Source organism: Marmota marmota, unplaced genomic scaffold (assembly GCF_001458135.2).
Source record: "Marmota marmota marmota unplaced genomic scaffold, marMar, whole genome shotgun sequence".
NCBI classification, from domain to species: domain Eukaryota; kingdom Metazoa; phylum Chordata; class Mammalia; order Rodentia; family Sciuridae; genus Marmota; species Marmota marmota.
Window position 1 is genome coordinate 53,901 of NW_025999930.1, and position 22,389 is coordinate 76,289.

A 22,389-nucleotide genomic window follows, 5' to 3' on the forward strand; every position below is an offset into this window, starting at 1 on the left:
CTTTATATATATATATATATATATATATATATATATATATATATATATATATACTGTATATAAGTGAACAATCATAGCAAAAGGCATGAAAGAATATAATGCAGGATGCTGGTACTGATTTCAGGGTGGAAGTAGAACAATTTATATACAGAGAGATTATTGTGTTTATATATCCTTTAATTTAAAAATAAAATTAAGAAAATCTAAATATGAAATAATGGATAAACACAGGCCTCTGGGGGAAGGTGGAGATAAAAAGCACAGACAAGAAACAGCCAAGGAAAATAAGTTAAAGAGACAGAGGGATGAAGTCAGAGAGGCAGAAGGGAGCCAGAAAGGACTTGAAGAGATATTTCTACACACATAATCATACAAAGATTATTTGTATTAGCCAAGGGTCTATTGAGGAGATATTTTAAGAATTTGGCACACACATATATGATGGAATATTATTTGGTCTGAAAAATGAAGGAAATTTTGACTGATGCTATCTGAAGGAAGTATCTGACCGATATGGAGGAACTTGAGAACATTATTATAAGTACAGGAATTTAGACAGATAAACACACACACACTCACACATAAAAACACCACGTATTGTTAAGATCCAACATATATAAAGTACACCAATTAGTCAAATTACTAGAGAAATTAGAATGGTGGTTGCCAAGCCCTTGGGGGTAAAGGGAATTGTTATTATTAACTAAGGTGCAGTTTTTCAAGATGAAAAAAATTCCGTGAGTTCTGTGATTGGGTGTTGGTGTCAGAAGGATAGCAATATGAATGTACTAAATGCCACTGATCTGCACTTCTAAGTGGTTAAGATGGTAAAACTTCGTTAAGCACATTTGATCATATAAAAATAATTAATCATGTTTTGTTTATTTACAAATAAATAAAAATGAGGAAGTTAACCTCTAGTAGATCTGCTTAACAAGAAAGGTTAAGGGACTGGGGATGTGGCTCAAGTGGTAGTGTGCTCACCTGGCTTGTGCGAGGCACTGGTTTGATCCTCAGCACCAAATAAAAATAAAATGAATATGTCCACCTAAAACTAAAAAATAAAATATATTAAAAAAATACTTCAGACTGAAAGGAAACATCACTAACTCAAAGTCGTACAAAATAATAAGGACTAATAAGGTTAACTATTCAGGAAAAATTTTAAAGCCAGTATTATTATTTTTTTAACGTTTCAATATTTTTTAATTTATTTATTTTTACATAAGCTCTCTTATTATTATTGCTGTTGTTTTTTGCATTACAATTCTTAAGACACCTTTATACCACAATTTATCATATCTCTGTATACAAGATATGTTGACACCAAATTCACATTTCATTGTACAACGATGAGGATCTCCTTCCACCATCCATGCAATTCCCCTTCTCCCTCCCTTTCCCTCCCACCTCTCTTCCCTATCTAGAGGTAATCTTCTTCCCATGCTCTTCCTCCCTATCCAATTTTGAGTCACCCCCCTTATATCAGAGAAGACATTCAGCATTTGATTTTTGGGGATTGGCTAACTTCACTTAGCATAATCTGCTCTAATGCCATCCATTTCCCTGCAAATGCCATGATCTTATTGTTTTTGGTGCTGAGTAATATTCCATTGTGTATAAATGTAACATTTTTTATTCATTCATCCATTGAAGGGTATCTAGGTTGGCTCCACATTTTAGCTATTGTGAATTGTGCTGCTATAAACATTGATGTGGCTGTGTCCCTGTAGTATACTGTTTTTAGGTTCTTTGGGTATAGACTGAGAAAAGGAATAACTGGGTCAAATGGTAGTTCCATTCCCAGCTTTCTAAGGAATCTCCATACTGCTTTCCAAATTGGCTGCACCAATTTGCAGTCCCACCAGCAACGTATGAATGTACCTTTTTCCCCTCATCCTCACCAGCATTTGTTGTTGTTTGTCTTCATAATGGCTACCATTCTGACTGGAGTAAGATGGTATCTTAGAGTAGTTTTAATTTGCATTTCTCTGATTGCTAGAGATGATGAGCATTTTTTTGCATACTTGTTAATTGACTGTATATCCTCTTCTGAGAATGTCTGTTCAGGTCCTTGGCCCATTTATTGATTGGATTATTTGTTTTTTGGTGCTTATCTTGTTCAGCTCTTTATATACCCTAGAGATTAGAGCTCTATCTGATGTGTGAGGGGTAAAAATTTGTTCCCAGGATGTAGGCTCCCTATACACCTCACATATTATTTCTTTTGCTGAGAAAAAACTTTTGAGTTTGAATCCATCCCATTTGTTGATTCTTGGTTTTAATTCTTGTGCTATAGGTGTCTTATTAAGGAAGTTGGGGCCTAGCCCCACGTGATGGAGATTAGGGCCTACTTTTTCTTCTATTAGACACAGAGTCTCTGGTTTAATCCCTAGATCCTTGAACCATATTGAGTTAACTTTTGTGCATGGTGAGAGATAAGGATTCAATTTCATTTTGTTGCATATGGATTTCCAGTTCTCCCAGCACCATTTGTTGAAGATGCTATCCTTTCTCCAGAGCATGCTTTTGACACCTTTGTCTAATATAAGGTAGTTGTAATTTTGTGAGTTAGTTTCTGTGTCCTCTATTCTGTACCATTGGTCTACCAGCCTGTTTTGGTGCCAGTACCATGTTGTTTTTCTTACTATTACTCTGTAGTATAGTTTAAGGTCTGGTATAGCAATACCACTTTTCACTCTTCCTGATTAGAATTGCTTTAGCTAGCCTGGGTCTCTTATTTTTCCAAATGAATTCCATAATTGCTTTTTCTATTTCTGTGAGGAATGCTATTGGGATTTTGATCAGAATTGCATTGAACCTGTGTAGGGCTTTTGGTAATATGGTCATTTTATTAATATTAATTCTGCCTACCCATGAGCAAGGTAGATCTTTCCATATTCTAAGGTCTTCTTCTATTTCTCTCTTTAGGGTTCTATAGTTTTCATTGTATAGATGTTTCACCTCTTTTGTTGATTCCCAAGTATCTTATTTTTTTTTTTTTGAGGATATTGTGAATGGGGTAGTTTTCCTCATTTCCTTTTCAGAGGATTTGTCACTGATATACAGGAATACCTTTGATTTATGGGTGTTGATTTTATCCTGCCACTTTGCTGAATTCATTTATTAGTTCTAAAAGTTTCTTGGTAGAGATTTTTGGGTCTTCTAGGTATAGAATCATATCATCAGCAAACAGTGCTAGTTTAAGTTCTTCTTTTCCTATAGTTATTCCTTTAATTTCTTTCATCTGTCTAATTGCTCTGGCCAGTGCTTCAAGAACTATATTGAATAAGTGATGAGAGAGGGCATCCCTGTCTTGATCCAGATTTTAGAGGGAGTGCCTTCTGTTTTTCTCCATTTAGAATGATGCTGGCCTGAGGCTTAGTGTAGATAGCTTTTACAATGTTGAGGTAAGTTCCTGTTATCCCTAGTTTTTCTAGAGTTTTGAACATAAAGGAGTGCTGTATTTTGTCAAATGCTTTTTCTGCGTCTATCGAGATGATCATATGGTTCTTATCTTTAAGTCTATTGATATGATGAAATACATTTATTGATTTCCATATGTTGAACCAACCTTGAATCCCAGGGATGAATCCCACTTGATCATGGTGCATGATGTTTTTGTATCCAATTTACCAGAATCTTATTGAGGATTTTGCATCTATATTCATTAGAGATATTGGTCTGAAGTTTTCTTTCTTTGAGGTGTCAACAGCAAAGCAGTAGAAGGCAAGAAATAATTAAAATCAGAGTTGAAATCAATGAAATTGAAACAAAAGAAACAATTGAAAAATTGACATAATTAATTACATAAGGATGATATTGGCTTCGTAGAATGAATTTGGAAGTACTCCCTCTTTTTCTATTTCCTGAAATAGATTGCAGAGTATTGGTATTAGTTCTTCTTTAAAGGTCTTGTAGAACTCAGCTATATATCTGTCGGGTCCTGGGCTTTTCTTGGTTGGTAATATTTTGATGGTTTCTTCTATTTCCTCACTTGATATTGGTCTGTTTAAGTTGTATATATCTTCCTCACTCCACCTGAACAGATCATATGACTTAAGGAATTTATTGATGCCTTCACTATCTTCTATTTTATTAGAGTATAAGGTTTCAAAATAATTTCTAATTATCTTCTGTATTTCTGTAGTGTCTGTTGTGATATTGCCTTTTTCTTCCTGCATGCTAGTAATTTGGGTTCTCTCTCTTCTTCTTTTCATTAGCATGGTTAAGGGTCTATCAATCTTTTTTATTTTTTCAAAGAACCAATTTAGTTTTGTCAATTTTTTCAATTGTTTCTTTTGTTTCGATTTCATTGATTTCAGCTCTGATTTTAATTATTTCTTGCCTTCTACTGCATTTGCTGTTGATTTGTTCTTCTTTTTCTAGGACTTTGAGATGTAGTGTGAGGTTGTTTATTTGTTGGCTTTTTCTTCTTTTAAGGAATGAACTCCAAGCAATGAATTTTCCTCTTAGTACTGTTTTCATAGTGTCCCAGAGATTTTGATATGTTGTGTCTGTGTTTTCATTTACCTCTAAGAATTTTTTTAATTTCCACCTTGATGTCTTCTGTAACCCATTATTCATTCAGTAGCATATTGTTCATTCTCCATGTGATGTAGGAATTTTTCTTTCTTATTTTATCGTTGATTTCCAATTTCATTCCATTATGATCAGATAAAATGCATGGTAGTATCTCTATCCTTTGTATTTGCTCAGAGTTGCCCTGTGGCATAATATATGGTCTATTTTTGAGAAGGATCCACGTGCTGTTGAGAAAAAAGAGTATCCGCTTGATGTTGGTTGATATTTTCTATAAATTTCAATTAAGTCTAAGTTATTAATTGTGTTATTGAGTTCTATAGTTTCTTTATTCAACTTTTGTTTGGAAGATCTGTCCAGTGATGAGAGAGATGTATTAAAATAACCCATGATTATTGTGTTGTGGTCCATTTGACTCGAACTTGAGAAGAGTTTGTTTGATGAATATAGCTGTACCTTTGTTTGGGGCATATATATTAATGATTATGTCTTGTTGGTGAATGGTTCCCTTGAGCAGTATGTAGTGTCCTTCTTTATCCCTTTTGATTAACTTTGGCTTGAAGTCTATTTTATTTGATATGCGTATGGACACCTCTTCTTGTTTCTGAGGTCCATGTGAGTGGTATGATTTTTCCCAACCTTTCACCTTTAGTCTGGATATGTCTTTTCCTATCAGATGAGTCTACTGTAGGCAGCATATTGTTGGATCTTTTTTTTTTAATCCAGTCTACTTGTCTATGTCTTTTGAATGGTGAGTTTAATCCACTAACATTTAGGGTATTGGTTTGTATTTCCAGCCATATTTGTTTATTTTTGTTATTTAACTAGATTTGTTTTCCCTCTTTGATTAGATTTTCCTTTACTGTACTACCTCCTACTGTTGATTTTCATAGTTATTTTTCATTTCCTCTTCATGTTATGTTTTTCTAAGGATGTTTTGAAGCACCAGTTTTCTAGCTGCAAATTCTTTTAACTTTTGTTTATTGTGGAAGTTTTTTATTTCATCTTCAAACCTGAAATAAAATCCAGTATTATTGTAGTTTCTGTTTTTAACTCCTCTTCTAATGTGACTGAAGACACATATATATAATTTTTTTGTTTTTTAATTTTTAATTTGTTTTAATTAGTTACACATGACAATAGGATGCATTTATGCACTTTGATGTATCATACATATAGATGGGATATAATTTCTCATTTTTTAAGTGTACATGTTGTAGAATCATAGTGGTAATGCAATAACATATATACATAAAGTAATAATGTCTGTTTCGTTTTTCTATTTTCCTATCCCCACATCCCCTCCCCTCCCCTCACTTCCCTTTCCTCTACCTAATCTAAGGTAATGCTATTCATCTCTAGTGTCCTGCCCCGCTTTTTGTGAATTAGCATCTGCTTATTAGAGAAAACATTTAGCCTTTGGTTTTTAGGGACTGGCTTATTTTGCTTAGCATCGGTTTTCTAAGTCCATCCATTTACTGGCAAATTCAATAATTCATTCTTCTTTAAAGCTGAGTCATATTCCATTGTGTATATATGCCATATTTTCCTTATCAATGCATCTATTGAAGGACATCTAGGTTAGTTCCATAGTTTAGCTATTGTGAATTGAGCTGCTACAAACATTGATGTGGCTGCATTACTTTAGTATGCTGATTTTAAGTTCTTTGGGTATAAACCAAGGAGAAGGATAACTGGGTCAAATGGTGATTTCATTCCCATTTTTCTGAGGAATCTCCATACTGCTTTCCATAGTGGTTGCACCAATTTGCAGTCCCACCAGCAATGTACGAATGTACCTTTCCCCCCACATCCTTGCCAACATTAATTGTTGCCTGTATTCTTGATGATTGCCATTCTGACAGGAGTGAGATAAAATCTTAGTGTAGTTTTGATTTGCATTTCTGTAATTGCCAAATATTTTGAACACTTTTTCATATATTTGTTGATAGATTGTATATCTTCTTCTCTGAAGTGTTGGTTCAGTTCCTTAGGCCATTTATTGATTGGTTATTTGGTTTTGTTTTGCTTTTTTTGGTGTTAAATTTCTTGAGTTCTTTATATATTCTACAGATTAATGCTCTATTGGAGGTGGTAAAGATTTTCTCCCAATCTTCAAACATTATTGATTGTTTCCTTTGCTAAGAAGAAGCTTTTTAATTTGAATCCATCCCATTTATTGATCCTTGATTTTATTTCTTGCACTTTAGGGGTCTTGTTAAGGAAGTCAGATGCTAGGACAACATGGTGAAGATTTGGGCCTACTTTTTCTTCTATTAGGCACAGAGTCTCTGTTCTAGTGTCTAAGTATTTGATCCACTTGGAGTTGATTTTTGTGCAGGGTGAGAGATAGAGGTTTAATTTCACTTTGTTACATGTGAATTTCCAATTTTGCCAGCACCATTTGTTGAAGAGGCTACCTTTTTTCCAGTGAATATTTTTGGCAACTTTGTCTAGTATGAGATAGCTGTATTTATGTGGGTTTCTCTCTGCATCCTCTATTCTGTACCATTAGTCTACATGTATATTTTTGTGCCAATACCATGAAATTTTTGTCACTATACTATACTGTAGTATAATTTAAGTTCTGGTATTGTGACATTTCCTGTTTCACTTTTCTTGCTAAGGATTACTTTGGCTATTCTAGGTCTCTTATTTTTTCCCAAATAAATTTCATGATTGCTTTTTCTATTTCTATAAAAAAATGTCATTGGTATTTTAATAGGAATTGCATTAAATCTATATAATGCTTTTGATAGTATGGCTACTTTGACAATATTTATTATGCCTATTCAAGAGCATGGGAGATCTTTGCATCTTCGAGGTTTTCTTCAATTTCTTTTTTTAATGTTCTGTAGTTTTCACTGTAGAGGTCTTTCACCACTTTTGTAAGATTGATTCTCAGGTATTTTATTTTATTTGAGGCTATTGTGAATGGGATAGTTTTCCTAATTTCTCTTTAAGTTGATTAATCACTGATATACAGGAATGCATTTGATTTATTGTCAGGGTTTTTAGCCCCCTGTTTCCTCCTGACCTGCAGGAGAGATGAGGAAAGCACACCCTGACCAGGATGAGCCAAGAAAGGCAAAGGTCGACTGGCTGCCCGCACCCAGCCTTCCCTCGCTAGAGGACAATCAGACATGCCAGGGAGACCAGTCAAAGCAGGATCTCATTTATTGAGGAAGTACACACAGCTAATATAATGCGCAGGAGCCAATCAGGATAAAGGTCAGAGGGGTGGAGCGAGTTCACATGTACACCCATCCCAAGGTCTGTAAGGGAAGGCACGAGCTGTCCATGAGGGTGGAAGAGTCCTGGACTTATCCTGGAGGTGGTCTGTTTTTTCCATCACCACCCACAGCACCACCTCCTGGCTGATCGCCAGGCGCCATCCCAGCCACATGTTTGGCCCCGAGACTGGGAAGCGGGCAGCAAGTCATGCCCTACATCTCCCCCTTTTCGTTTTATTAGCAGGTGTTTGCCTTACTCGAGAGTGTGCCTGTCTTAGGTTGTCCCCTTCTGGGGATCTTACCCATCACTGACTACCACTCTAGCTCTTCGGGTAATCCTACCTGCAGGGCCTGCAGGCCCAATGGGAAGCTTCAAGGAAGAAGATGGCTATTGCCTAGGAAGGAAACCTTTCTGCTCCTGGCTTACATCTGCACATCCTGGTAGGGGCCGTGGCCAAACTCATAGGGTTCACAGTCAGTATCTTGTAAGATGATATATTGCTGCCGGACCACTATCAGTTGAACAGCTCTGGCTTGATCCTTGAGAAACTGGAGGAGCCCATTCCATAGAAACAGCACTCCTCCTGTAGGAACAGACATAGTCCTCCTTCTTGGGCAGTAAGCTGGTCTAAGCTGCAATGGTTTTGGAGGACTACCGCAGCCAAGGAATCGAGTTAAGATTGCAGGTCCAAGATAGTGCTGGCAACTTGGTGCATTATTGTATATCTGTAAAGAAGTACTGAGGCCAGCAAGTCCAGTTCTCATCCCCGTGGCCATGATGAATGCCATGAGGGAGACAATGAGGACTGCGGTCACAACCAGGCAAAGCGTCCAGAATGGTCTTTTCATTCCTACAAATGAGAAAATAAAAAATCATACCTCAAGAGAGGGTACTCTTGGGTAATCATTTTTGTTCTGGTGAACAGTATTTTAGATCTCTAGTGGGTACCCAAATTGGACTTGGCTCCCCAATTGGGAATATACACCCAAATCCCCTCCCTACACTAATGAGGGGATCAGGACCGCGCCATGATCCAGTAAGAGTGTCCCTCCATCGGACCTCTACCTTCACATAAGGTGTCTGATTAGACCAATGTTTCTGGAAAGCAGTTACAGGTTGGTCTTTGGAAAAAATTAAAATATTTAATGTAAGCATGGCTGTCCTTAATTGGTCATGGGGGGTTGCTTCCCCCTTTTTGTTTTATTAGTTGGTCCTTTAAGGTCTTATATGCCTCTCGATTATAGCTTGACCTTTTGGATTGTATGGTATTCCAGTTGTGTGTTTAATATTCCAAGTTTGGAAGAATTCTTGTAATGATTTGTTCACAAAGCAGGGCCCATTCTGTCTTAATCTGTAAGGGTAATCCCAAAATGGCAAAACATTGTAGGAAATGGCTTTCAGCGTGTTGAGCTTTTTCACCCAACTGAGCAGTTGCCCAACAAGCATGTGAATAGGTATCTATAGACATAAATATATAGATTTTAATTTTCCAAAAGATGCATAGTGGGTCACATCAGTTCTGAGGCCCCTGGGGTTGACCCCTCAGGAATTGAAGAGGTGGGACCTGTAAAAACAGCATACATGATTTACATGTCCTTATGATCTTTTTAAAATCTTTTATGGGAATCAGGGGGAATCTTTGATGTAACCCTCTCCAGTTTAAGTGAGTAAGATCATGAAGTCCTTGAGCCATCTGAAGGTTCTGTTGAGACTGAGCAGTAGTTATGATAGTCCCATTGGTAGCCAATCAATCAGCCATTTGGTTCCCCCATGTCAAGATTCCAGGTAACTCTTGGTGTCCCCTGAGATGCTGCAGAAAAATGGGTTCAGCCCGCTCTTTCAACAAGGATCGGACTTGAATCATTAGAGGAGTAATTGGGTTTTTGTCCAAGTTAATATATGCTGACACTAGAGTTGGTAACAAGTTGACTGCATATAGGCTGTCAGAAAACAAGTTCATTGGTCCATGGACATGGGTTAAGGCCAGGGCAACTGCATATAGTTCCTTAAATTGTGCAGATCCCGTAACTGGCTCAAAATAGTGGGTAAGTACCCTTCATTGGCAGGGGAATGATCTGTGAAAGATCCTGCTTTTCCCCCATCAGTAAAGATATTTACCACTTTAATGAGGGATCTGGTGGAAAAAAGTATGGTGGGGCGGTCCATTGTAACTTCAAGAATGATGTCACCCATCTCAAAGTACCATAATGACAATCCACCTTTCCCATGAAACCCTCCAAGGCATTGGATACCTGACTATGGTTTCTTCTGACCCACTCAAAAGTCTGACAGCCGGTAGGGGACTACTAGCACATCAGGATTGCACCCATAATGTCTCAGGGAAATATCCCTACCCTTAACTATCAGGTCAGCCAACTGGTCAAGTTGGGAATAGAAACCTAGGGGCCCCTCCCACAGATGCATGTATCCATTGAAGGGGCTCGCCTAACTGGGGAGGGGAGGATTCAAAGACAGAGGGGGCATTGGGGCCTATAGGGAGCCAATTGTGCCGCTTTTAAGGCTGACTGAATCTTTTGGAATATCAATTGATGTGATGGAGTCATTGTGATGACATCTGTGGGGACTTTATCTCTTAAAGACTCGAAAAGTGGACGCAGGTCTTCTATACGCAGGTGAAGCCAAGGCCTTAACCAGTTGAGTTCGCCCAACAGTTTTTGTAATTCCACCAAGGTGTAGGACGACTGGAAAAATAATTGAGGCTTAAGGGGACAGACAGAGTCCAACTTAAGTTTGACCCCTAGAATTTTAAAATGGGGTAAGGTCTGGACCTTGTCATTAGATATATGTAATGTTCCCTTTTGTAAGAGAGTCTGGAGTTCCTTATAGGTGGAGCCTAACACTTTGGTGTCGGCCGCCCCAATAATGATGTCATCCATGTGAACACATAGAATTATGTCCCATCGCCTCCAAAGGGGTTGCAGGACTTGTGAAACATAATGTTGACAAAAAGCTGGACTGTTAGCCATGCCCTGGGGTAACACCACCCACTCGTATCTTTGGTCTGGGCCCTGGAAGTTAACAGAGGGAATGGAGAAGGCAAACTTCTCACAGTCCTGGGGATCAAGGGGAATAGAAAAGAAGCAATCCTTGATATCAATCACAATGAGAGTCAAATACCGAGAGATGGAGGGGATCCAGGGTAGCCCTCGAAAGGGGATGACAACGGGAATCATCTGCTCATTAATCTTTCTTAGGTCCTGTAACATTCTCCATTTCCCTGTGGCCTTTTTTATGTCAGTCCAGGACTATTACAAGGGCTCAGGGAGGGCCTAATATGCCCTAGGGTCAATTGTTCTGATATTATCTCCTTTAGATTTTGTAGTTTATCTAGGGGAAGTGGCCACTGTTCCACCCACACTAGAGGGCCTGGAAGCCATTGAATGGTGGGAACAGCGGCCTCTATGATTGAGGGATGAGGCCTCACACTGAGTGCAGGAGTGTTCTGCCTCGATGTCCCAAAAAGTGAATCCCCCGGTAATTGCTAAGGGAACCTGATAGGCCAAACTGTTGCTGGTACTCCTCTTCCTCTAGGATATCATCATATATCCCTTTGTGATCTGTAGTGATGAACACCTCAGTTTCCCCCAAAATATCCTGTCCCAGCAGCTTAGCTGTCAGGCCGATGCCACCAGAGGACATATGTCTCCCTGACTACCACCTACATCCTTGCAAGTAAGCCAATCCTTGGTTTCTTCAGACCTTGTATCACCCCCTACCCCCAATAACTGAGGTCTGGGAATCAGCTTCCACTGTGGGGGAACCTCCTCTTTCCTTAATACTGCCCGATCCGCTCCAGTGTCAATCAAGCAGCAGAACTTTTTCCCTGCTATGAAGATATCCATTTTTGGCCTAATTCCCGGGATTATTGGGACTGTCCAGTGGGCCCTAGGTGGACCACTAGGCGGAGTGCCTCCTTTGGGTGAAGGGGATGGAGGGTGCCCCATTATTAGTTTAAAGGCTTCCCCTCAATACCAAATTTGGACTTACAATCCCTCCGCCAATGGAATCCCTTTCTACACGGGGGCAAGGCATCTTAGGCAGAGTTTGCTTCTTAGTCTGGCCTGAGGGACGTCCCTGTGGGGCACAGGGTTTTATTCGTCCTGTAGGGCACTCTCTTTTGAAGTGGCCCTGTTAATCAAATCCATAAAAAAATTAAAAAACCTTTCCCAGTGCCACTGGAAGAGGCGCAGGCAGTAGTAAGGGCCTCAGCAAGTGAAGCTTTTTGGGCCTGCAAGGCCACGACCAATGACTGTGATTGGTGGGTTTGAGTACCGACATCCTTAGTGGCCACTATCCACCTCCCCATAGATCTGTCCTTCATCCCTGCACAGGCTAGCTTGTGGTCTGTGGTCATCCCCTCCCAGACCAGCATCTTGACAAACTTGTCCTGAAGGGGCTCTGGGGGGAATTTCCTTTGGAGGCTCTTTTTCACCCTCTCAATGAATGTGGCAAGATCCTTGGTAGTCCTCTGAGTAATTCCTGCTACTGGGGGCTCTGAGGGGCCTTCCTCCAACTTTTTCCATGCTGCCAGCCCCAAAGCCCATACCTGCTCCTGATAGGGGCAGGGATAACAGCCTGCTGAAGGCCTGTGGAAAATTGATCACTGGACCCCAACAGCATCCCATAAGTTACAGGAACCGGGGAATTAACAGCCTGATTCCTCCCAGCCTGAGCGTGGCACTCCTCATTAAAAAAAAAAAAAGCACACCATTTCAGATACAGGGGACCAGGAACCACGGCCTTGGTTAACTTTTTCCAGTCTTGCGTGGTACACTGTTGGTGGTCCAGACCTGGAGGATGGTTTTGGCCCAGGACGAATTAGGTCCATCCTCGGAGACGGCCTTTTTGAGTTCTTTCAAATCTTGGGCCTCCCAGGGATACCATAAGTCTGGTCTATTGGCCCCAGGGTTAGCATTTACCAGGAAAGCCATACAAGATGGTGGCTTAACTGGCTTTTCCGGGTTTGCACAAGAGGGCGGAGAATTTCCATGGGGGGAGGGATGATAATATGGCAGAGGCTGCTCCCCATCCTGACTCTTTACCATGTGTTCCGGGACAGGGGCACTTGGTATGGAACCCAGAGAACCAGGCCAGGGATCAAAAGGGTCTAGGAGGCTATTGTCAGAGTGAGGTTTTAAATCTTTCTCCTCCTGGACAACGAGAGGACTGACCTGCTGTGACCCAAGTCACTCCTTAACAATAGTTTCCCAATCTGGGTCATCCTACTTAGTGTAAGATTGCCCCATCTTTCCAGGGATACCCTTACCTTGGAACTCGCTTGGCTTGGCTCGCAGATACTTTCACTCTTGGTGAACCGACTTCTTCGTGTTCCTGTTCTGGGTCCCTGTTCCATGTCCCTGTTCTGTGTCCCTGTTCGGGTGCCAGATGTCAGGGGTTTTAGCCCTCCGTTTCCTCTTGACCTGCGGGAGAGATGGGGAAAGCACGCCCCGACCAGATGAGCCAAGAAAGGCAAAGGTCAACTGGCCGCCCACACTCAGCCCTTCCTCACGGGTGGACAATCAGATGCACCAGGGAGTGGAGTCAAAGCAGGATCTCATTTATTGAGGAAGTACACACAGCTAATATAATGTGCAGGAGCCAATCAGGATAAAGGTCAGAGGGGTGAAGCAAGTTTTCATGTGTACACCCATCCCATGGTCTGTAAGGGAAGGCAGGAGCTGTCCACGAGGGTGGAAGAGTCCTGTACCTCTCCTGGAGGTGGTCTGTTTTTTTCCATCACCACCCACAGTACCGCCTCCGGGCTGATTGCCAGGCGCCATCCCAGCCACATGTGCAGCCCCAAGACCGGGAAGCAGGCAGCAAGTCATGCCCTACAATTTATGGGTGTAGTTTTTATACCCTGCTACTTGATGAATTCATTCATTAGTTCTAGAAGTTTTCTGGTAGAATTTTTTGGATCTTCTAGGTATAGAATCATGTCATCAGCAAATAGTGATAGTTTGAATTTTCTTTACCTATTTGTATTCTTTTGATTTCTTTCTTCTGTCTAATTGCTCTGGCTAGAGTTTCAAGAATGATATTGAATAGAAGTGGTGAAAGAGGACATCCTTGCCTTGTTCCAGTTTTTACAGGGAATGCTTTCAATTATTCTCCATTTAGAATGATGCTGGCCTTGAATTTACAATATGTAGCTTTTACAATGTTGAGGTATGTTCCTACTACCCACTAGTTTTTCTAGTGTTTTGAACATGAATGAATGGATGCTGAATTTTGTCAAATACTTTTCCTGCATCTATTGAGATAATCATATGATTCTCTTATTTAAGAGTGTTGACATGATGAATTACATTTATTTATTTCTATATATTGAACCAACATTGCATCCCTGGGATGAACCCCATTTGATCATAGTGCACTATATTTTTAATTTGTTTTTGTATGCAATTCACTATAATTTTATTGAGAATTTTTGTATCGGCAGGACCCATGCCCACACCTGTGCACCGGCTCCCCATCTACCAATGTGGGGTTCCCCTGGCCACCTCCATCTTGGGACACTGCAACCACTGCCACAGTCCCCTCCACATGGTAGCCTGCACCTGGGGACACCAGACAGGGTCTGGAGACAGCTTCCCACCATAGCACTGCCTGTCACAGCACTGCATCTCCAGACACTCCACCCAATGCCATCACATGGACACACTTGCTGCCCCATCTCTGAAAGTGGTCACCTTCATCTTGGGACATCTTTGCCACCATCTTGGGCATCTTGGGCAATGCTCCTGCCATCTCCATCACCATCTTTAGTTGGTGCAATTCCCATCTTGGGACACTAGCTGGGGCCTAGAAGCAATACTAAGATCCTTATAGTCTCCTACCCCATCCCCCTCGCCACAAACCCAGATAGCACTTGCAGATAAGCCAACTTCTTTTTGATTCCTCTCTCATGTTTCCTGCAAGGGCTATACCCACCTCCAGGAGTTCTGCCTCCAAGAACAATCCTCCCACACTAATAACCTTCACCATCCTGGGGGTGGAGATACCAGCAAACAACAAACAACCCCACGTACTGTATAAAAAGGGAAGCAGGAAAGATACTAAACTCCAACAGAAACAATCATTCAAATATCCTTTGAAATTTTTGCTCTCTTCTTCCACCCTCATATCCCTGACATTTGTGAAACCAAATACTTTCATGAATTAGGCTACTGAGGACTGGGATGTCTGAATAGTACATTACAATTTTGTTGTATATTCTTTTATCTATTGTTTTTACATTTTTTCTTATTAATTTTTGTTCTCTCTCTCTCTTTCTCTCTCTCTCTCTCTCTCTCTCTCTCTATATATATATATATATATATATATATATATATCNTCCTATTAAAATACCAATGACATTTTTTTATAGAAATAGAAAAAGCAATCATGAAATTTATTTGGGAAAAAATAAGAGACCTAGAATAGCCAAAGTAATCCTTAGCAAGAAAAGTGAAACAGGAAATGTCACAATACCAGAACTTAAATTATACTACAGTATCTGTCTCCTCAGAGTCTCTTCCTCTATTTTCTCTTGCTATAAGCCAACTTCTTTTTGATTCCTCTCTCATGTTTCCTTGCCGTATTCCAGCTGGGAAAAATAACTGGGAGGTGACAAGCAACTTGAAGGTTGAAGCGGGAACTGCTTTATTGCGGAACAGCAGAGGTATATATATCTAACTGATTACATACAGCTTGACTCAATCAGCATCATCCAATCATAGCATTGCTCCCCTACAGATACAGCAATCAGCCAATAAGGAGTCCCCACCATCTTGATGGCTCGGTGGCGTTGCCTCACAAACCACTCCTCCTGGCAAACTGCCAGGCACCATCTTGACTTGATTGCAGCCTACAACATTTCCTAATATCTAATACCTCTATATCCTCATCTTCACCTCCTTAACATCTCATCCTACAACAACCCCATCTCTCTTTGTCCACCATTAGAAACTGTAGACCCTATCACAAACCCACTATTTATAACAGGATAATAATTGAACATACCATTTATGTTTATTGTGATAAAATTGTAAATGTCTTAATAGGAACTATTTGGTTTAAGGCTGCATATTGTTTGCATTGGGATCTGTTAATATTGATCTGCCCCCTAAAGAAGTGGTATAGGAAATTTGCAGAGACACTATAAGTCTATAGGGTAAAAACTGTAATACCTTGGCTCCACACGGCTAGAGGTGAAGACACAAAACAACATGAAAAAACAAGGGAATAAAGTGCCCCCCAAAAACCAAGATACTCCATTATTAGAATTCATTGCCAGCATAATAGAAAAATGTCAGAGAAGGAGTTCAGGATGTACATATTTAAATGTTCTGTGAAGTAAATGATGATAAGTAAAGGATGATAAGAAAGCAAACAGGCAACAAAAGATCACTTTGATAAAGAACTATGTTAGCAAATACAGGAAGCAAAAGATTGCTTCAATAAAGAGATAGAGATTCTGGGAAAAAACAAACAGAAGTCCTTGAAATGAAGGAAACAATAAACCAAATTAAATATCAATAGAAAGCATCACCAAAAGACTAGATCACTTGGAAAACAGAACCTCAGACAATGAATACAAAATATATAATTGTGAGGATGCAAGATGGAGGAATAGAAGAGGTACTGTTTCTGGCTGCTCTGTGGCAGGAATCCAAGAAAGCAGTCAGGCAGCATTTCCACAAGATCTCACCTAGACAGAATACAACATCTCAGAGCATGCGACAGGACCCCAATACAGTGGATTTTTGCAGAAACCACCAGCATTGCAAACACCCTTGCAGAAATCAGAGCCTCTTTGTTCCAATAAGACTCTGGACTCCAGACCCAAAGCGCAGTTCTAGCACTCACACACACATGCACGCACACACACACACAACACACACCTCTCAAGAGACCTAGCAGAATCATCAAATCAGCACCTCTGCAGAACTACAGAACTCCAGACTGTGCTCCACTCCAATGCAGGTAACTTGATTGCATTCTAGCCACAGCACAAGGATATCCCAGCTCCCCGCAACTCACCAGACACCCTGGCGCTGGAAGCAGACCAATTCCATCTTGGAAAACCTTTCTCCCCATTTTTTTGGTGGGTGTGGCTATCAGGGCAGATCTCTGACTGAACAGGCACCTGGTTTCCAACTCCCTCTCCCCACAGTTGCGATAACTCAGCACAGTGACTACCCAGCCCAAAAACAGCTCTCAGTTGAACAGGAACACAGTGCAACCAGGGCACTGCCCATCTGGTGCAAGCTGAGGGTTAGAGGTTCCACAGTTGAGACCTGATAAGCAAGAGAGGGGAGGGGTCTAAAACCTGGAGCAAAACACAGAGACCAGGATCAGGGAAGCTCCAGGCAAGAGAGGGAAATGATACCAGGAGCTCAAGTCTTTTCACCCTGGTTACCACACCATCCTGAGGGCAGAGACTCAAGCTTAAAACAGACAACTCCACCTACTGGAAGAGAAGAGATGTAGGAAAGAAATGAAATTCTAAGAGTATATTTTTTTCCTTATTATCCTTTTTCTTTCTCCTCTACCCTTCTATCCTCTGGCCCTCACAATCCCAACATATGTGAAATTAATAACTTTACATGAAATAGAACTTTGAAAACTGAGTCACCTGAATAATATAATATAGAAGGATTGTATAACCTCCCCCCTTAATTTCTCTCTCTTTTTTCTCTTTCTTTCTTTCCCTTTTTTCTTCTTCTCTTTCTTCTTCTTTCAGCCTCCAAATTTTACTATTTTTACATCCTGTAATTTTTAAATACATTTTTGTTTGTTTTTATGTACTCTACTGTCCTCCCATGTATTTGTCTACCCTAAATTACCTTCTATCTATTCCCCTGCTACTAACCCTCTTCATTAGAGTTCTCCTCCAAATGTCCTTAGTTACATTAACCCCATACCCTCACATCTTTCCCCCTTAGCATATCATCCTATGCATGACCCCCAGTTCACTGTCTGCCACCAGAAACTATACACCTTTTATGAAACTACTGATTATATTTTAAATAATAATTGAATCCAACATTTCTGGACATGGAGACTAACTATAAATGTCTTAATACCAATAATTTATTTATAGGTGGCTTATTATTGATATTGGGATATGTTAACTTTGTCCTTCCCCACAAAGGAGAGATTCTTGGAATCATACAAGAGCACTACAAATCTATAGGGTAAAAACAATAACACACCAGTCCCACAGAGCTGGAAAGAAAGAAATGCAAGCAACATGAAAAGACAAGGGAAGAAAGCACCACAAAAAATTCAAGGCAACACATCATTAGAAGAATTGACAGCTACAGCAGAAAAAAGTACAGACAAAGATTTAAGGATATACATGATTAAAATTTTTTGGGATGTCAAAGAAGACATAAGAGAACAAATACAGGCAGTGAAAGATCACTTTGACAATGAGATACATAAATATATCCAAGAAGCAAAAGATCACCTCAACAAAAAAAAAAACACACAGAAATCCTTGAAATGAAAGAAATAATAAACCAAATTAAAAATTCAAACAAGAGCATCACCAACAGAGTATACCACTTAGAAGACAGGACATCAGAAAATGAAGATAAAATATATCATATTGAAAAGAATGTAGACAGCTCAGCAAAAATGATAAGAAACCACAAGCAGAACATCCAAGAAATATGGGATAGCATAAAGAGACCAAATTTAAGAGTTATTGGGATAGAGGAAGGCATAGAGATCCAAACCAAAAGAATGAGCAATCTGTTCAATGAAATACTATCAGAAAAGTTTCCAGACATGAAAAATGAAATGCAAATCCAAATCCAAGAAGCCTACAGAACACTGAATGTGCAAAATCACAACATATCCACACAAAGACACATTATGATGAAAATGCCCAACATACAGAATAAGGAGAGAATTTTAAAAGCCACAAGAGAAAGGAATCAGGTTGCATATAGGGGTAAACCAATTAGGATAATGATAGATTTTTCAACACAGACCCTGAAAGCTAGAAGATCCTGGAACAATATATCTCAAGCTCTGAAAGATAATGGGTGCCAACCAAGAATCTAGTATCCAGCAAAATTAAGCTTCAAATATGAAAATGAAATAAAAGCATTCCATGATAAACAAAAGTTAGAAGAATTTATAGCTAGAAAACTGGCACTACAAACATGCTTGGCAAAATATTTCATGAAGAGGAAATGAAAAACAGCAATGAAAACCAGCAGAGGGAGGTATTATACTAAAGGAAAAACTAATCAAAGAGGAAAACCAAGTCAAGTTAAATAACAAAAATAAATAAATATGGCTGGAAATACAAACCATGTCTCAATAGTAACCCAAAATGTTAATGGCTGAAACTCACCAATCAAAAGACATAGACTAGCAGATTGGATTTTTTTAAAAATCCAATAATATACTGCCTACAGGAGACTCATCTGTTAGGAAAAGACATACAGAGATCAAAGGTGAAAGGTTGGGAAAAATCATACCACTCACCTGGACTGCAGAAGCAAGCAGGAGTTTCCATACTCATATAAAATAAAGTTGACTTCAAGCCAAAATTAATCAAAAGGGATAAAGATGGACATTACATACTGCTCAAGGGAACCATAAACCAACAAGACATTACAATCATAAATATATATGCCCCAAACAATAATACAGCTATGTTCATCAAACAAACTCTTCTCAAGTTCAAGAATCAAATTGACCACAACACAATAAACATGGGTGACTTTAACACACCTGTTTCACCACTGGACAGATCTTCCAAACAAAAGCTGAATTAAAAAAAACTATAGAGCTCAATAACACAATTAATAACTTAGACTTAACTGACATATATACAATATTTCAACTGGCATCAAACAGATATACTTTCTTCTCAGCAGCACAGGGACCTTTCTCTAAAATAGACCATATATTATGCCACAAAGCAACTCTTAGCAAATACAAAAAAAGTAGAGATACTACCATGTATTTTAACAGATCATAATGGGATAAAATTGGAAATCAATTAATAAATAAAAAATAAAAATTTATGTATCACATAGAGACCAAACAATATGATACTGAATAAGCAATGGGTTACAGAAGACAACAAGAAGGAGATTTTAAAAATCTTAGATATAAATGAGAACACAGACACAACATATCGAAATCTCTGGGACACTATGAAAGCAGTACTAAGAGGAAAATTCATTGCATGGCGTTTCTTCTTCCTTAAAAGAAGAAAAAGTCAACAAATAAATGACCTCACACTACATCTCAAAGCCCTAGAAAAAGAAGAACAAACCAATAGCAAAAGCAGTAGAAAACAATAAATAATTAAAATTAGAGCAGAAATCAATGAAATTGAAACAAAAGAAATAATTGAAAAAATTGACAAAACTAAAAGTTGGGTCTTTGAAAAAATAAATAAGATCGACAGACCCTTAGCCATGCTAACAAAGAGAAGAAGAGAGAGAACCCAAATTACTAGCATACATGATGAAAAAGGCAATATCACAATAGACACTTCAGAAATACAGAATATAATTAGAAATTATTTTCTAACCTTCTACTTCAATAAAATAGAAGACATTGAAGGCATCGACAAATTTCTTAAGTCATATGATCTGCCCAGATTGAGTTAGAAAAATATACACAACTTAAACAGACAATATCAAGTGAGGAAATATAAAAAGCCATCAAAAGCTTACCAACCAAGAAAAGCCCAGGACCAGATGGATACACATGGATATATAAGACCTTTAAAGAAGAACTAATACCAATATTCTTCAATTTATTTCAGGAAATAGAAAAAGAAGGAGCACTTCCAAACTCATTCTATGAGGCCAATATCACCCTGATTCCAAAACCTGGCAACAACACTTCAAAGAAAGAAAACTTCAGATCAATATCTCTAATGAACATAGATGCAAAAATCCTCAATAAAATTCTGGCAAATCAAATACAAAAACATATCAAATAGATTGTGCACCATGATCAAGTGAGATTCATCCCAGAGATGCAAGGTTGGTTCAACATATGGAAATAAATAAATGTAATTCATCACATCAATAGACTTAAAGATAAGAATCATAATCATCTTCATAGATGCAGAAAAAGCATTTGACAAAATACAGCACCCCTTTATGTTCAAAACTCTAGAAAAACTAGGAATAACAGGAACATATCTCAACATCATAAAGGCTATCTACACTAAGACTTAGGCCAACATCATTCTAAATAGAGAAAAATTGAAGGCATTCCCTCTCAGGGATGCCCTCTTTCACCACTTCTATTCAACATAGTTCTTGAAACACTGGCCAGAGCAATTAGATGAAAGAAATTAAAAAGATATGTATAGGAAAAGAAGAACTTAAATTAGCTCTATTTGCTGACAATATGATTCTATACCTAGAAGATCCAAAAAACTCCACCAGGAAACTTCTAGAACTAGTAAATGAATTCAGCAAAGTAGCAGGATATAAAATCAACACCTATAAATCAAAGGCATTTCTGTATATCAGTGATAAATCCTCTGAGAAGGAAATGAAGAAAACTACCCCATTCATAATATCCTCAAAAAAATAAGATACTTGAGAATCAACTTAATAAAAGAGGCAAAAGATCTATATAATTAAAACTACAGAACCCTAAAGAAAGAAATCAAAGAAGACCTTAGAAGATGGAAGGATCTACCTTGCTCTTGGATAGGCAGAATTAATATTATTAAAGTGACCATACTACCAAAAGCACTATACAGGTTCAATGCAATTCCGATCAAAATCCCAATGGCATTCCTCATAGAAATAGAAAAAGCAATCATGAACTTCATCTGGAAAAATAAGAGACTCAGAATAGTTAAAGCAATCCTAAACAGGAAGAGTGAAGCAGGTGGTGTCGCTATACCAGAACTTAAACTATACTACAGATCAATAGTAACAAAAACAGCATGATATTGGCACCAACACAGACTGGTAGTTCAATGGTACAGAATAGAGGACACAGAGACTAATCCACAAAGTTACAATTATCTTATAGTAGACAAAGGTGCCAAAAACATGCACTGGAGAAAAGATAGCATCTTCAACAAATGGTGCTGGGAAAACTAGAAATGCATATGCAACAAAATGAAATTAAGCCCCTATCTCTCACCATGCACAAAACAATAAGTCAAAATGAATCAAGGACCTAGGAATTAAACCAGAGACTCTGTGTCTAATAGGAGAAAAAGTAGGCCCTAATCTTCATCATGTGGGATTAGGCCTCATCTCCCTTAATAAGACTCCTATAGCACAAGAATTAAAATCAGGAATCACCAAATGGGATGGAATCAAACTAAAAAATTTCTTCTCAGCAAAAGAAATAATCTGTGAGGTGAATAGAGAGCCTACATCTTGGGAGCAAATCTTTACCCCTCACACATCAGATAGAGCACTAATCTCTAGGGTATATAAAGAATTCAAAAAGCTAAATGCCAAAAAAACAAATAACCCAATCAACAAATTGGCTAAGGACCTGAACAGACACTTCTCAGAAAAGGATATACAATCAATCAACAAACAGATGAAAAAATGCTCATCATCTCTAGCAACCAGAGAAATGCAAATCAAA

The 22,389-nt window shown here is 38.8% G+C and overlaps 1 long non-coding RNA gene across 1 annotated transcript in view; it reads right to left on the reverse strand.

The window, feature by feature from the left end:
• Positions 1-7,701: 7,701 nt before the first annotated feature.
• The window catches only part of LOC107159681, a 111,884-nt gene continuing 97,196 nt past the window's right edge, over positions 7,702-22,389 (reverse strand). The window contains exons 2-3 of the long non-coding RNA XR_001505773.2: positions 13,064-13,217; positions 7,702-8,626 (exon numbers count right to left, since the gene is read on the reverse strand). This is a non-coding gene — a long non-coding RNA (uncharacterized LOC107159681). The remainder of the gene's footprint in view (positions 8,627-13,063; positions 13,218-22,389) is intronic.